Genomic DNA, 14,146 nt, shown 5'->3' on the forward strand with positions numbered 1-14,146 from the left:
TCCTTTAAAAAAATAAAACAAACTCTTAGTATCTTACCCTTGGGGATTAGTGTCTATCCAAAGGTCTGTATTTACATTACAGTAAAATTCATTTGTAAACTCACGAGAATATTTTGACATTGAAATGGCAAATGAAGTCCCAATAAAATTAAGCCTATTAATACAGGGTATGAGAAGTACAAGCCAACATGAAAAAAATATTCCAGTGACTTTGTCTACAAAATGGGTAATGTACATTCATATCCCTCAAGCCCTGTTCATGCCTCTTTACCTCTCTTAGTTCCTTCCACGGTAGACTCTGACACAGAACCAAAATGGCAAATGGCAAGTTTGGAAACAGGAAAACATTAACTTCCTGAAATCTTACCTTTACTTGACAAGGCACTAATCAGCTTCTATATCTAACTCATTCCCCAACCCCAGAGAACATCCTGTGAGTTACATACAAGATGGGATCTCTACTGCACCTTATAAGCAGCAGCAAATGGAAATTTCAGCCTTGATGGCAACGGGTTACAGCTAAGGAGCTCTGGTGGCACAACAGTGAAGTGCTGAGCTGTTAACCGAAAAGGTTAGTGATTCAAATTCACCCAGCCGCTGTGCAGGAGAAAGATGTGACAATCTGCTTCCTTAAAGATTACAGCCAAGAAAAACCTATGGGGCAGTTCTATTCTGACACACAGGGTCACTGTGAGTCGGAATCAACTGGATGGTATCCAACAATAACAACAATATAGCTGATCTAAGATTAGTACTGTTCAGCCAAACTGGTGAAGCACCGGGGTACTATGAAAACAAGCAGCATTATTTCATCACCAGTTCCCTAGAGCATCCTCACCCAAATTTTCCTTTCACTCCAGATGAAATGATCGCTTGCATTTCAGCTGGAGAATGGACTTCCCCATACCTCCTATGATTCCATCCTAGGATCCGGAGCTTGCCCTTCTTTCCCCTTTCCTGGTTGTCTGGTACCCACTCTTATTTGGGCAACCGGATGCCAATCCTATCTTCCTTGTATATTAGAAAGGAAGAAGGGTTTAAAAAAAAACAATAAACTCACCTACTATTTATTTACTGGAAGGAATGACTGATGGACTTTTACATTAGCTAGAAAGTGCCCAGCAGCCCCTGACAAAAATCTGTTTACACAAACACACACTTAACTTGCAGGACCTCTCTGCTCTCCTCTCTACCGACTTATCACAGGCCAAAAACTGCAACATTTCTAGCATCAATGTAATAGCATTACAACTCCCAAAGGAAGTGCAGAAACTGCGCATTCAGGTAAAAAGTGAATAAGAACTGTGCCACGTTCAAACTGAATGAGGTATGGAAATAACAAAATAGCAGATACATGGTAAGACCCTTGGGCTTGGGAAAAAGATAGAAGCTTAGAAGCTTCTTGAATTGAAGGCTACCTTTTAGATTCTGTGGTTCTATGGCTTGAGAACTTATGGGAGCAAAGGACAAAATTTAATATATTCTAATAGTTTAACAAATTGTGGGGGATAATGGTTGCTACTGAATTTGGAATGTTTTGTTAAGCTTGGGATACTTAAAGACAGAATGCTAATAATGAATGAGCATTTAGAGATAATTATGGGAAAAGGAAATTATAAGAGTACCTCGTAAACTATATGATGAAGTAATTAGAGATATTACTCTAGATAAAAATGTCTAAAGAAGGGTGGATGGATGAAATTAGTTCTAGAGTTGATATGTATGTTAAAAGTTAGCCAGTATCTGAGCCAATCTGAACAGATGAAATTCATAACTGTTGTAAAGTGTCCCTTCCTCCTTTTCCCCTAGTTTCCAGGTCCTTAGAATTAATTTGACTCAGAGACTTTAAAACATGCAAAAAAAGAAAATTAGGTTTGAATTATGTAACCGAATAATAATTGTAGCTCTTTTTTTACTTTCCAAACTTAAACCAAAGACCTGGTATCACACTGGTTGACTGAATGTTTCAAAAACCAAGTTTACTTTATATTATTTCAGCCTTAGCTATTGCTATTTAAAAAAAACAAAAAACTTTTTGCCGTAGAGTCAATTCCGACTCATAGCTACCTGTAGTACAGGGCAGAACTGCCCCGTAGAGTTTCCAAGGAGCGCCTGGTGGGTTAGAACCGGTGACCTTTTGGTTAGCAGCCGTAGCTCTTAATCACTAAGCCACCAGGGTTTCCAAGCTACTGCTATAGTTAATATAATAATTACTAAGCACAATAAATATGATTTTTTAAAAAAATCAATACATTTTCACCACCGAAAAAGTAGAAAATACAGATAAAAAATAAATTACAATTACCCATTATCCCATCACCCAGTTAACACTCATTTTCATATCTTCCTAGACCTCTTTTATATGTGCATATGTTATACATATGCACTTATTTATCATAATGGGTTCCCAATATACATACATATTTATACCTATCCTTGGTTTGTTTCTGTTAAAATATTGCAAACATTTTCCCTATCTTCATCGTAATATTTGTATTATATCTCATTATGTAGGTGCACTACGATATCCCTGATGCCAGAACTTTATTTTAACATGTTGAAATAAAATTCCTTCATCCTTAATTTCCAGAATGTCTACTCTCTTCAGTTATTTCCCCTCTCAAGATAATAGAACTGGTGGTCTCTGAAATGCTAACAATGACCAAATCATCACTGGCATGCACAAAAGGACTTGGACGTTTTTCCAATCTAGTAAGTCTTCAGGTAACTTTTTTGGGTCTAGTTGTTTGCTAGTTAGAATCTTTAAAATCAAATGGATATCTTCTGTGCTCTCTTGCTAACAGGAAAGGAAGCAAGCAATCATTCTACTACTTTAAGAAAAAAAAAGTTGTGTCCTAGGCCATCGTAAACTAAGGGAACCACAGGATGTCCTGTCTAATGGTATTTGGCTTCCTTTCACGGAACATCCTCAATTAAAGCAAAACAAGCACTCTCAACTGATACTTGAGTAGCTGCGACTTGCTCAGCCCCAACCAGAACACAGAAAATGCTAGTCTATAATTCAGATAGCAAGGGATTACTGCCATCATGGAAGCAGTAACTTACCTGAAATTTGGTCTGAAGGTTTTGGCAATAAAAATGAATAAATGACAACTGAAATAAGTGGCACTCATAAAATCTACTAGTAGGCTTAGGGCATTTGTGAAATCATAAGTGACCTTATCTTCTGTAACAAATAAAGCTTCTTTACATGGTTTAAAAATTTGGCTTTAGCTAGAAAGATTTCCAAACAGATTCTGGCAGCCAAGCATCCCCACCCTCTCAAAAATTACAAGCTCCCTCAAGTAGATCCTTTCAGGTAAACCTTCAACCTTACTAGGGTTTTGCTTTCCAATACCTAAATTCTACTTGAGGCACTTTCTTCTTCTTAGGAGCTTAGAGAAGTCAGGAGCCAAACTGGTAACAACCACAAAACTGCCAAATTAGACAGAATGGGAATGGAGTGAAGCAGAGTTGGGACTGTCCATCTCAGAATTTAAAAAGGGGGAGAGGGTGAGGAATCCAATGCTTTAATTATCCTGGAAAAATTTTTAAAGAATGCAAATGGTTCCTTGTTATGTTTAAGGAAAAAAAACCATTTCTACGCATATTTTCTTCTTAAATTTAAAGTGAAAGTTTGATCTAGTATTAAGGGGGCAATCAATACAAAGAAAAGAATATTTATGTATCATAGGGCTCTTCTCCACAGAACTGAAACAGCATCTCCTATCTATCAAGACCTCAAAGAAAATGTAACTCCTAAATTTAAAATTCCCATACAACACTTTCTGGGTGAATTTAGAGGGGTTTTTTTTTTGTTTGTTTGTTTTAACTGAACTAAAATAACTATCTTGTTACTATTTTGTAGTCTATATTAATTGAATAATTTAATATGTACTTACTGAGAGCTGACCATCTGCCTAATTGCTATAAAGGGCATTTTACCTGGACAAAGACCGTGTAGATGCAACTATCCTTTTTATTGAGGAGTTTATATTCAAGTTGAGGGTACTACAACCCAATACACGGAAATCTAATTCAAGACTATATTATAGTATCCAGAATACATTTTTAAAATCCTCTTTAACAGTATGACAAGCAACCTAATTTTTAAAAATGGGCAAAAGATGTGAACAGATACGTCATTACATTAAAGAATACATAAGAATAACCAATAGGCACATGAAAAGATACCCAACATCATTAGTCATCAGGAAAATACCAATTACAATAACACTGAGATACCTCTACTCGCCCATAACAACAGCTAAAATAAACAAGACTGACAATACTAAGCCCAAACAAGGACTTGGAGCAACTGACACCCTCTGATTCTATTAGTAGGAATGGAAAATGGTACAACCACTTTGGACAACTCTTTGCAGTTTCTTAAAAAGTTAAACATATATCAGTCATATTACTAAATCATTCTAGTCCTAAGTATTTACCCCAAAGAAATGAAAACATATGTCCACACAAAGAATATGAAAGTTCAGAGCAGCTTTACTCATAACAGCTAAAAACTGGAAACAACCCAAATGTTCAACTGGTGAATGGAGAAACAAAATGTGGCATATAAGGGAACATCACTCAGCAATAAAAAGTAATGAACTGCTGATACACACAATATAGATAAATCCCAAAATCACGTTGAGAAAAAGCCAGACACAAAGAAGTATATTCTGCATGATTCCATTTATATAAAATGTAATCTAATCTATGCTATCAGAAAGCACATCAGTGGTTGTCTGAAGCTGCAGACAGAGGAACACACGGACTGCAGAAGGTACAAAGATTCTTTTAGGGGTAAAGGAAATGTTCCATATCTTGACTGTGGTGATGGCTCCACAGGAACACAACTACCAAAACTCATGATACGTTTGAAATGGAAGCAGTTTCTTGTACATAAACTGATCATCTGTGTTTTCCTGACTATGCAAAGGCATTTGACTATGTGGATCATAACAAATTATGGATGAACACTGTGAAGAATGGGAATTCCAGAACACTTACTTGTGCCCATGAGGAACCTATACATAGGCCAAGAGGCAGTCGTTGGAACAGAGCAAGGTTATACTGCATGGTTTAAAATTAAGAAAGGTGGGTGTCAGGGTTGTATCCTTTCATCATACTTATTCAATCTGTAAGCTGAGCAAATAATCGGAGAAGCCTGAATACATGAAGAAGAACGCAGCATCAGGATTGGAGGAAGACTCATTAACAACCTGTGATATGCAGATGGCACAACCTTGCTTGCAGAAAGCAAAGAGGGCTCGGAGCACTTACTGATGAAGATCAAAAACTTCAGCCTCCAATATTGATTATACCTCAACATAAAGAAAACAAAAATCCTCACAACTGGACCAATAAGCAACATCATGATAAACTGAGAACATACTGCAGTTGTCAAAAATTTCATTTCACTTGGATCCACAATCAACACCCATGGAAGCAGGAAACAAGAAATCAAATGATGTATTACATTGGGCAAATCTGCTGCAAAAAGCCTCTTTAAAAGTGTTAAAAAGCAAAGATGTCTGTCACTTTGAGGACTAAGTTGCATCTGACCCAAGCCATGCTATTTTCAATCACCTCATATGCATGTGAAAGCTGGACAGCGAATAAGAAGACCAAAGAAGAGCTGATGCATTTGAATTCTGGCGTTGGTGAAGAATACTGAATATAACATGGACTGCCTGAAGAACAAACAAATCTGTCTTGGATGAAGTACAGCCAGAATGCTCCTTAGAAGCTACTACGGCAAGACTTCATCTCACATACTTGGGACATGTTATCAGGAGGGACCAGTCCCTGGAGAAGGACATCATCCTTGGTAAAGTAGAGGATCAGCCAAAGAGAGGAAGACCCTCAACGAGATGGACTGACACAGTGGCTGCAACAACAGGCTCACACATTCCAACGATTGTGAGGATGGCAGAGGACCGGGCAGTGTTTCATTCTGTTGTACATAGGGCTGCTATAAGTTGGAACTGACTCAATGGCATCTAACAACAACCACCTAACAAAAAGTTGATACCTATTTGTCAGTTTGTTGTAATGTGGTGGCTTGCATGTTGCTATGATGCTGAAAGCTATGCCACTTGTATTTCAAATACCAGCAAGGTCACCCATGGTAGACACGTTTCAGTATAGCTTCCAGACTAAGAAGAAAGGCCTGGTGATCCACTTGCAAAAATTAACCAATGAAAACCCTATGGATCACAGAATAGCGTCTGAGGTTTCAGCTTGCTTACTTTGGACACGTCATCAGGAAAGACCAATCGCTGAAGAAGGACATCATGTTTGGTGACTTGGAGGGCCAGTGAAGGTGAGAGAAGCACTCAATGAGATAAACTTACCCAACGGCTGTAACAATGGACTCAGAAATGTCGACGACCATTAAAATGACACAGGACCTGGCAACTCTTATACATAGGGTCGCCGTGAGTCAGAAGAGACCAATGGTAACTAACAACAAAGTTGACTGGGGTGGAGGTAGGAAGACTATAGTATAATTTGTTTGACTTCTTTCCAGATTCAATTTGAACTTTTAATGAACACTTGCTATGTGCTAGGTATTGTATCAGGTACTGAGATACAAATATCACAGATTATCATAAAGAATAGGGTAAAACAGTAGAGTGAAACTACAAGTAAAATACTAGCTAACTTAGTTAAGGCATTTACTTTTCAGCAGGCACTGCCTGGAGTACTTTACATTCTGTATCTCATTTAATCCTCCTAAGAATCCTGTGAGGTTGGTGTTGTTATTATTTCCATCTGCTCATTAGGACACTGGGGCTTAGAGAGGCTAAAACATTTGCCCTTTGGAAAGGGGTAGAGCTGGGATAGAAAATAAGAGTCTCACTCCAGAGCCCAAGCTTTGCCCACTACACCTCACTGCCTCTCCAAGTAGCTCCCTCTAGGGACTTTGAGAACCCCAATCAGTCTTAATGTGAAGGGGGGTACTGGCTGGTCTAGGCCATCTTTTCAGTCCAGACCAAGTTTTGAACCAGAGTCCAGGCAGCAGTGACATATTTATCAGACAAGGTGGAAATATGGTCACAGTTATTTGTGAGGGCATCTTAAAGTCAGTGTTATGACAGTGCTATCTGCCTGTCAGAAATTCCAGGGAGAGAAAAACCGCTTCGCCAAAAACAAACTTGCTTCTCAATTTATTGTGAGTCTTAAGCCCCACTAAGGGATTTTTTAAGGGAGTTGCTGATCCCCCTCATTCCTTCCTCTTGTCATAATCCTGCCTAGGTGGCTGACATGGCCGCTCATCTATCTCTCCTTCACACTAGAGAACAAAAGTGCTGGAGGCACAGCTTTACTCTGCCTACAGACACCGAACGAGAAAGGAGAGCGACGGAGGGAGGAGAGGGCCGGAACTGCAATCTCCCTCACCCTCCTTCATGCTGTAAGTGCCTCACAGCCTACCCCACCGGACTAAGACCCCGTCTTCCGCTTCCTCCTTTTCTAGCAGAGATATTTAGCTCACATGCCCTACAAGCTTTACTTCACAGTTATTGATGGTGAGCAGGTCCCTATAGTGAGGATAATGTATTCAAAGCTCTCCTCTTCTTTGTTTTTCTTAAACTGGTCAGTCTCCACGGGGATTCACTCAGCCCTAACCCAGACTGGTTGAGGAGGGGGTGGGGCAGAGAGGCATGGTGAATGCAGAACGGCTTGTTTCCTATCACAGGGATATTAAGGTCAGGGATTACTACATCCATAAGGTGGGAGGTCAGGCTAAGAGCCCAACTCTTACAGGAAGATGCAGGGCTGCACTTAGAATGGCTAAAAATGGCAAAAACCTGTAATCTCACAGTTTTCAGGCTCCACACAGTGCTGGACAAACAGCAGGTGCTCAATAAATGAGAAGAAAACACAAATTCAGAAAGGATATTGAAAAATAATCCTTACGGGGGATTATTTTGCAGTTAGTGCAAGATTCATGGAGCATACTAAGCAGGTTGGACGTGTCACAAAAAACAACACAGGCAGCTCCAATGTACTCTGGAGAAAACGAAACAAAATATGGACTATGGATTGCTGTGTAGGAAACCTCAAAGGGCTACACAAGGCAGATGCTGTAAGACCACATTTCATGTGTGATTTGTGATGTTGTTTTAACGTAAGAATGGTTTTTCCATTAGGCGAATCTTTAATACCATACATGTGACTTCAGTAAGTCCATACATTTTAAAATTAAGATGTTTTCCAATGTATTTCAACATGCTAAACTCATTAAAGTAAAATTAAAGCTCATTTATTATTAAAGTGTTAAATGAAACACTCACTGATTGATTACATAATGTATTTACATAGTTTCCAAATTTCTCAAAACGTAAAAAGGTATATAGTAACTTATCTGCCCAGGTCTCACCTTTATTAGTTTGTATTCTATCAGTTTCTGCATGCATTATCAGGTAAATATGAACATATGTTCTCATTTTCCTCACAAAAGTTAGTATGCTACATTATTTTCAACCTAGTCATGACTAATGCAAATAGTATAAAAAGTTGAGTACTTTTTAAAGGGAGAACTAAGTAACCTTCCTACCACACAAGCCACTCAACAATGCCCAAACTTGTGCTTCAAGGCTGTGTTAAAACTTTCACAGAGAGGTCCTGGTAGGGTACACAGGCGCTCAAACAGTTTTTACTTACCAGCTCCATTCCTGAAAGCTTTTGAAAATGATAAAAGTAATTTAATTTTGCACTTGCCAAGTATCAGCACAGTAATCACAAAATTTTATGAAGACTGCTATGCCTCTTTTGTGAGGCATTGCTGGTTCAATGGTAGAATTTTTGTCCGCCACGAGGGAGGCCCAGGTTTCAATTCCTGGCCAGTACACCTCATGCACAGCCACTATCCATCTGTCAGTGGAGGCTTGCCTGATGCTATGATGCTTAACAGGTTTCAGGGGAGCCTTCAGACTAAGACGGACTAAGAAGAAAGGCCTGGAGATCTACTTCTGAAAATAAGCCAATGAAAACCCTATCAATCACAACCATCCAATTCACAACCAATCATGGGGATGGTGCAGGACCAGACAGCATTTTGTTCCCTTGTGCATGCGGTCACTAAGGGTTGATTCAAAGGCAGCTAACAACAATACTCGTCTTTTGCTACATTTGTCATTCATTCCAGAACACTTCTGAGCCAACAACAGCACACTCCCCGCAAAAAACAAAACAAAGTAGACACTCCCTCAGGTATGGGTCCTCGATCCATCTCCAACAGATGAAAGAAACTCTTTCCCTACCTGTCATCCTTGCTACCAGAGGCTCCTTCAGGGAGAGATGGCGGGTTTTTATCGCTGTATCCCAAGGCCCAGCATGGAATTCGGCATATAACAGGAGCTCAACAAAAGTTCGCTGAAAGAATAGATTCTTAAGAGACTGCTGGAATTCAAATTTATATTTTAATATAACAATAACTGTGTAAAATCCAAGAATGCAAATTTTAAAAATTATTAGCAACCTGAAAACATGTTTTGGTATTCCCAAATGACAAAAGGGGAGCAGATGGGAGAGGAAAAGCCTGTTTTCCTAGGTTCACTTTCTCCCGATTTGCTGAGCATCAGATGAAAACCTTGCAGGGACTCGCAGAGGGCCCTTAAAATAAAGGATACTACTGTTTATAATCAAAGTCAACTGTGAACATAAGAGATGTCAATGCTTCTGGCATTTTTGACAAATTACCTCCCACGGCTTTGCCAGGATAGACAGACATTAAATAAAGCGCCAACAATTAATGCCTTCAACGAAAAAATAAAAGCAAAAACAAATACAAACACCACCTCTAGGGAAAATAAAACAAGACCACAGAAATCTTAATGCTGGCTAAAATGTGCCTCACACAGAGAGCACAGTCATCTTAGGATTATGCAATAGCAAATACTAGCCATAAACTTCAGGATCAATTTTGTGAACATTTAAAATTTGTACCTTTGCAAGGTCTATTACACAGGATGTTACAGCAAAATGCCTTTAGAAAGCAGTCTTGCTGTCCAAATTACATATTAGAAAGGTCACAAGTTAACAGACTGCCACCAATGTGCGTTATGTACATGACATGTACTCTTCCCTCTCAAATCTCCTGCCCTATTTCTTTTCTGTTTTAAGTCATGGTCAAAATCAGGTACTTTTGGAACAATTATTTTACCTGTCTGAACCAAGTGAAGTTTGGTAAAAACAGAAAGGCAAAATCCTTCCTGCATTTTCTTTACTAGACCAGGTATGCAAAAGGACATCATTACTCAAAGCAGCCATTAACTTAGCCATCCTATGTATTTATTGTCTTCTGCCACTTTAGAAAAACAAAATAATGCTTTAAGCAAGAAAGTTTGTCCTACTTCCAGTAAGTAAAATCATAATTAGCCTAAGGAGATTTGACACTGAGAATGCACAAGTCATTTGACACTGAGAATACACTACTAAGAAATTAGCAGGTGAGGTTTTGGTTTTTGTTGTTGTTGGCACAGTGGTTAAGAGCTCGGCTACTAACCGAAAGGTCAGCAGTTAGAATCCACCTTGGAAACCCTATGGGGCAGTCCTACTCTGTCCTATAGGGTTGCTATGCGTCAGAATTGACTCAATGGCACACAATAACAACAACTAAGAAATTACTTCTTGGTGGCCTATAAAACTCCATCTTAATCTTTTCTTCACTAATTATTCTGTAAAGTGATCAACTTTAAGAATGCATTTAACAAACACATATATTCAAGAGAAACTGCCTGGTTCATTCTATAAGATAGAGTCGTATCGTATAGTTTCAGTTTTTGCCTAATGTGAACTGTAGGTTTCCATTTTGAAAGAATTCTCTGAACACAATATAAATATCAAGTGCCAGAAACACCAAGATAAACAATCAGTATTTAAAAATGAGCTAAGACACAAGGTTCATATGATACCAATGGGACGTGTGTGGAAAGTTTTAAGAAAAAGTGCTGCTGCAATAGACCTTAAGATATTGGCTAAGTATGACATATCCAGTTTAGCATTACAGATTACAGGGGCTGACAGCTGAAAGATAGCCTGAAATCAGGACGAATGAAACTATTCTAACATTTTTTATATATATACACACACATATACATATACAGATATATATATATGCATGAGTATGTATACTCATATATATATATATACACACACACATACATATATAAATATAAAAGATACCTTTTACAGGAGAGGAGAAAATCCATTTTTCTTTAACATGAAATTGACAAAAAATCAAAAGTCAACAAATCCACAGAATTCAGGCTAGATTCTCAGTCCACTAGAGATTGCCATCAACGTGATCCTCTTCTAATTGTAAAGAAATGGCACTGGAATCATATGGAACTTTCTGAGCAGTTTCATCAGAGTCATATCTTTAAGTCTTACGGTATTAAGTGACAAGGGAGGATCACTTACAACGAGGTGTGAGACACCTTGCTTCTGAGTCTGGAAGCTCTGGATAATGTGAGCTTTATATACTGGCCACCTTTTGAAGTCAGATGCTGGCCATGGAGTTGGCATCTGTAATCATGGATGTCTGACCTAAGTACCAGAGTCCCTGGGTGGTAAAAACAGATAATGTGCGTGGCTGCTAACTGAAAGGTTGGAGGTTAGAGGTTTGAGTCCACCCAGAGGTACCTCAGAAGAAAGGTCTGGTGATCTACTTCCAAAAAATCAGCCACTGAAAACCTTATGGAGCAGAGAACTACTCTGACACACCTGGGGTCACTATGAGCCGGGGTCACCATGAGTTGGAGTCCGCTCAAGGACAACTGGTCACTGGTTGACATAAGTACCAGTCTTACTAGGAGGTGAAGCTGTATTGATTGCTCATACTTGGGTAAAGATGCACTGAGCCAAGGAACACTTACCCACCTTATCCCAATCCCTACATTAAGGGTTCCAAGTTCTCTCATGGAGGATTAGGTATTCTCTAGAAACTCTGGACCCTGCAGGGTGGTGCACTAGAAGACTGCATTTTCCTATCAACTTTTATTCAAAACAGGAGATAAGGTCCAGCATGCACTTCTGTTTTCACTATGCCGTTTTTCTATAAATAAGCTTTTTCCTATTAATAAGCTTTCAGTGGCTTCTCATTTTCAAGTTCCGACTACCCTGCCTGACTTCTAATGTTCCTTAGCCTCTTCACCTTATTTTCCACTACTGTCCAACATGCAGCCTGGCCAGGCCAATAAAAAAACTCTGAATTTTGGTCTCTTATAGTGTTCTTTAGCTTCCTAAGCATACTGGCCTTGAGGTTATCTTTTTCTACTTTGAGCCACTGTGAGCTCAGGAAATGCAAACCACTTTTGATATCAGACTAAGCAAAATACAGCAAAGGAAATCTGTTACAAAATGAGTTGTGTACAAGACTGACTTTGTTAGAACTCATTGTCCTTGGCAGGGCATCTAGCACAGATCTTGGCCAGAGAAGACTCTCAAATATCTGCTGAATTCTCCAAACCAAATGATATATTTAGCTCAGTCCCAATATTTCCCCCTCCATTAATATAAGAGCTAATTTGTAGCTCTTATATTAATGGAAAGGACAATACAAATGGAAATCAACCTCCTCAATTCCAGAGGACAATCTCAAATCACTGCTCTGCTAAGATAATGCTCTGTAAACAGATTCTGCCACTGCTGACCAGCTGTGGAGCAGGGTGAGTCTCTTGCCAAGGCTTAAGAACAAATGGGAGGTGCCCCTGTGGCACTCACAGGACCATCTCATTAACAGAAGCACTGACAGAGAATACTGAAGAGAAGTTCAAAAGTTAGGCACCTAATAATCAAAAAATCCAGTAATCCTTTGATTTTTATAAACACTAAGAAAAATATTAAGGACAAAATTCGTATATACAAAAATCTCCTTTGACAGTAGTATACATGGATGATACTAACACCTACATAACGGAGACGTGAAGCTAGACTTTTGCTGTCTGTATCTAATGTTGTGGGAAGTATGATTTGAATTCTCCATTCTGGTAAAAGTGAGCCATACTATAAAACAGCTTCAACTGAATGGAGCACCCTTTCACGACTCTTTTTAAACACACACACACACACAGACACACACACACAGACACACACACACACACACACAATATTTCTCTTTGTTTTCCTTAACAGTGGTTCATTTTTCGAAACTGGTAAAGTTTTAGGCTTAAATTTTAGTGTTGTCTTTCTTTACAGTCCATTTCCTGGGGCCAAGTAATTTCTTTAAGTATTCAAAACATATGCTACCGTAGCTGCATGTTCAAACACCCATGTGGAAATAGTCCCCTATACATTCATTCTTAAAAGCTTGGAGTATGCAAACAAAGATGGGACGGGCAGAGGGCCAGTTAATAAATTTCATTTCCTACTAGCATGTACATGAAACAGAGCAATGGGGAGTAGCCTCTTTGGGGAGACCCAGAGCACGACTCATCTGCTCTGTGAATTAAACAGTGTTACCTCTGATGGCCCACACCACATTTTTTTTTTTAACCACCTCTTAAAATATATGGATTTCTAGTGCTCATAAATGCAGCGAGGAAGCTGGTGCCAAGGAGGCAATCACACAGTAGTGGACACGAGCCGTGGAAACCTGTCCATGGGTTTCTGCTCAGCCATTTTTGCACTTGTTCTTTTCAACTGAAACCCCTAATCAAAGGGCAATTTTCTAAAGGAAACCTGCTTTTGTAATCAACATGCACACTGGTTTCAATAATGATTTACCACCCACTCTACTCCAGGCTGTGAAAACTGGCTGTTTACACTAACCAACACCTGGGTCAAGATATCTAGGGCATGAACCATATCTGACTGTATGTTTTATCAATAATCTGGTGCAAATGATACAACAATGTCTCCTGGTCGGCAGAGTGACTGCCTGCCCACCGACTGCTAGAGAACACACCCTTTTGTTCTCTAGGTGTCTGCTCCTTCTCTTACCTGTGCCTGCAGCTAGGTGAAGGGTGTCCTGGAACCCTTACAAGTCCTTTTTCAGTAAATACAGCATTCTTCTTATATTTATATAGCTGTTTTCTTTTAAGGGAGCTCCTGGGTGACGCAAACAGTTAAGTGCTTGGCTGCTAACTGGAAGGCTGGCTGTTGGAATCCACCAAAAGGCACCTCAGAAGAAAGG

The 14,146-nt window shown here is 39.2% G+C and overlaps 1 protein-coding gene across 6 annotated transcripts in view; it reads right to left on the bottom strand.

Moving 5' to 3' along the window:
* The window catches only part of MAPRE2 (microtubule associated protein RP/EB family member 2), a 170,764-nt gene that overhangs the window by 96,840 nt on the left and 59,778 nt on the right, over window positions 1-14,146 (bottom strand). Inside the window, exon 1 of one of the 6 annotated variants that reach the window (XM_023741168.1) lies at window positions 9,273-11,660. The exons of the other annotated variants lie outside the window; for them this stretch is intronic. The gene's annotated coding sequence lies outside the window, so the exon portion shown is untranslated. Of the gene's footprint in view, window positions 1-9,272; window positions 11,661-14,146 lie in introns of those variants that run through there. 6 annotated transcript variants of the gene reach the window in all.

This window comes from Trichechus manatus, unplaced genomic scaffold (genome assembly GCF_000243295.1).
Source record: "Trichechus manatus latirostris isolate Lorelei unplaced genomic scaffold, TriManLat1.0 scaffold00175, whole genome shotgun sequence".
NCBI classification, from domain to species: Eukaryota; Metazoa; Chordata; class Mammalia; order Sirenia; family Trichechidae; genus Trichechus; species Trichechus manatus.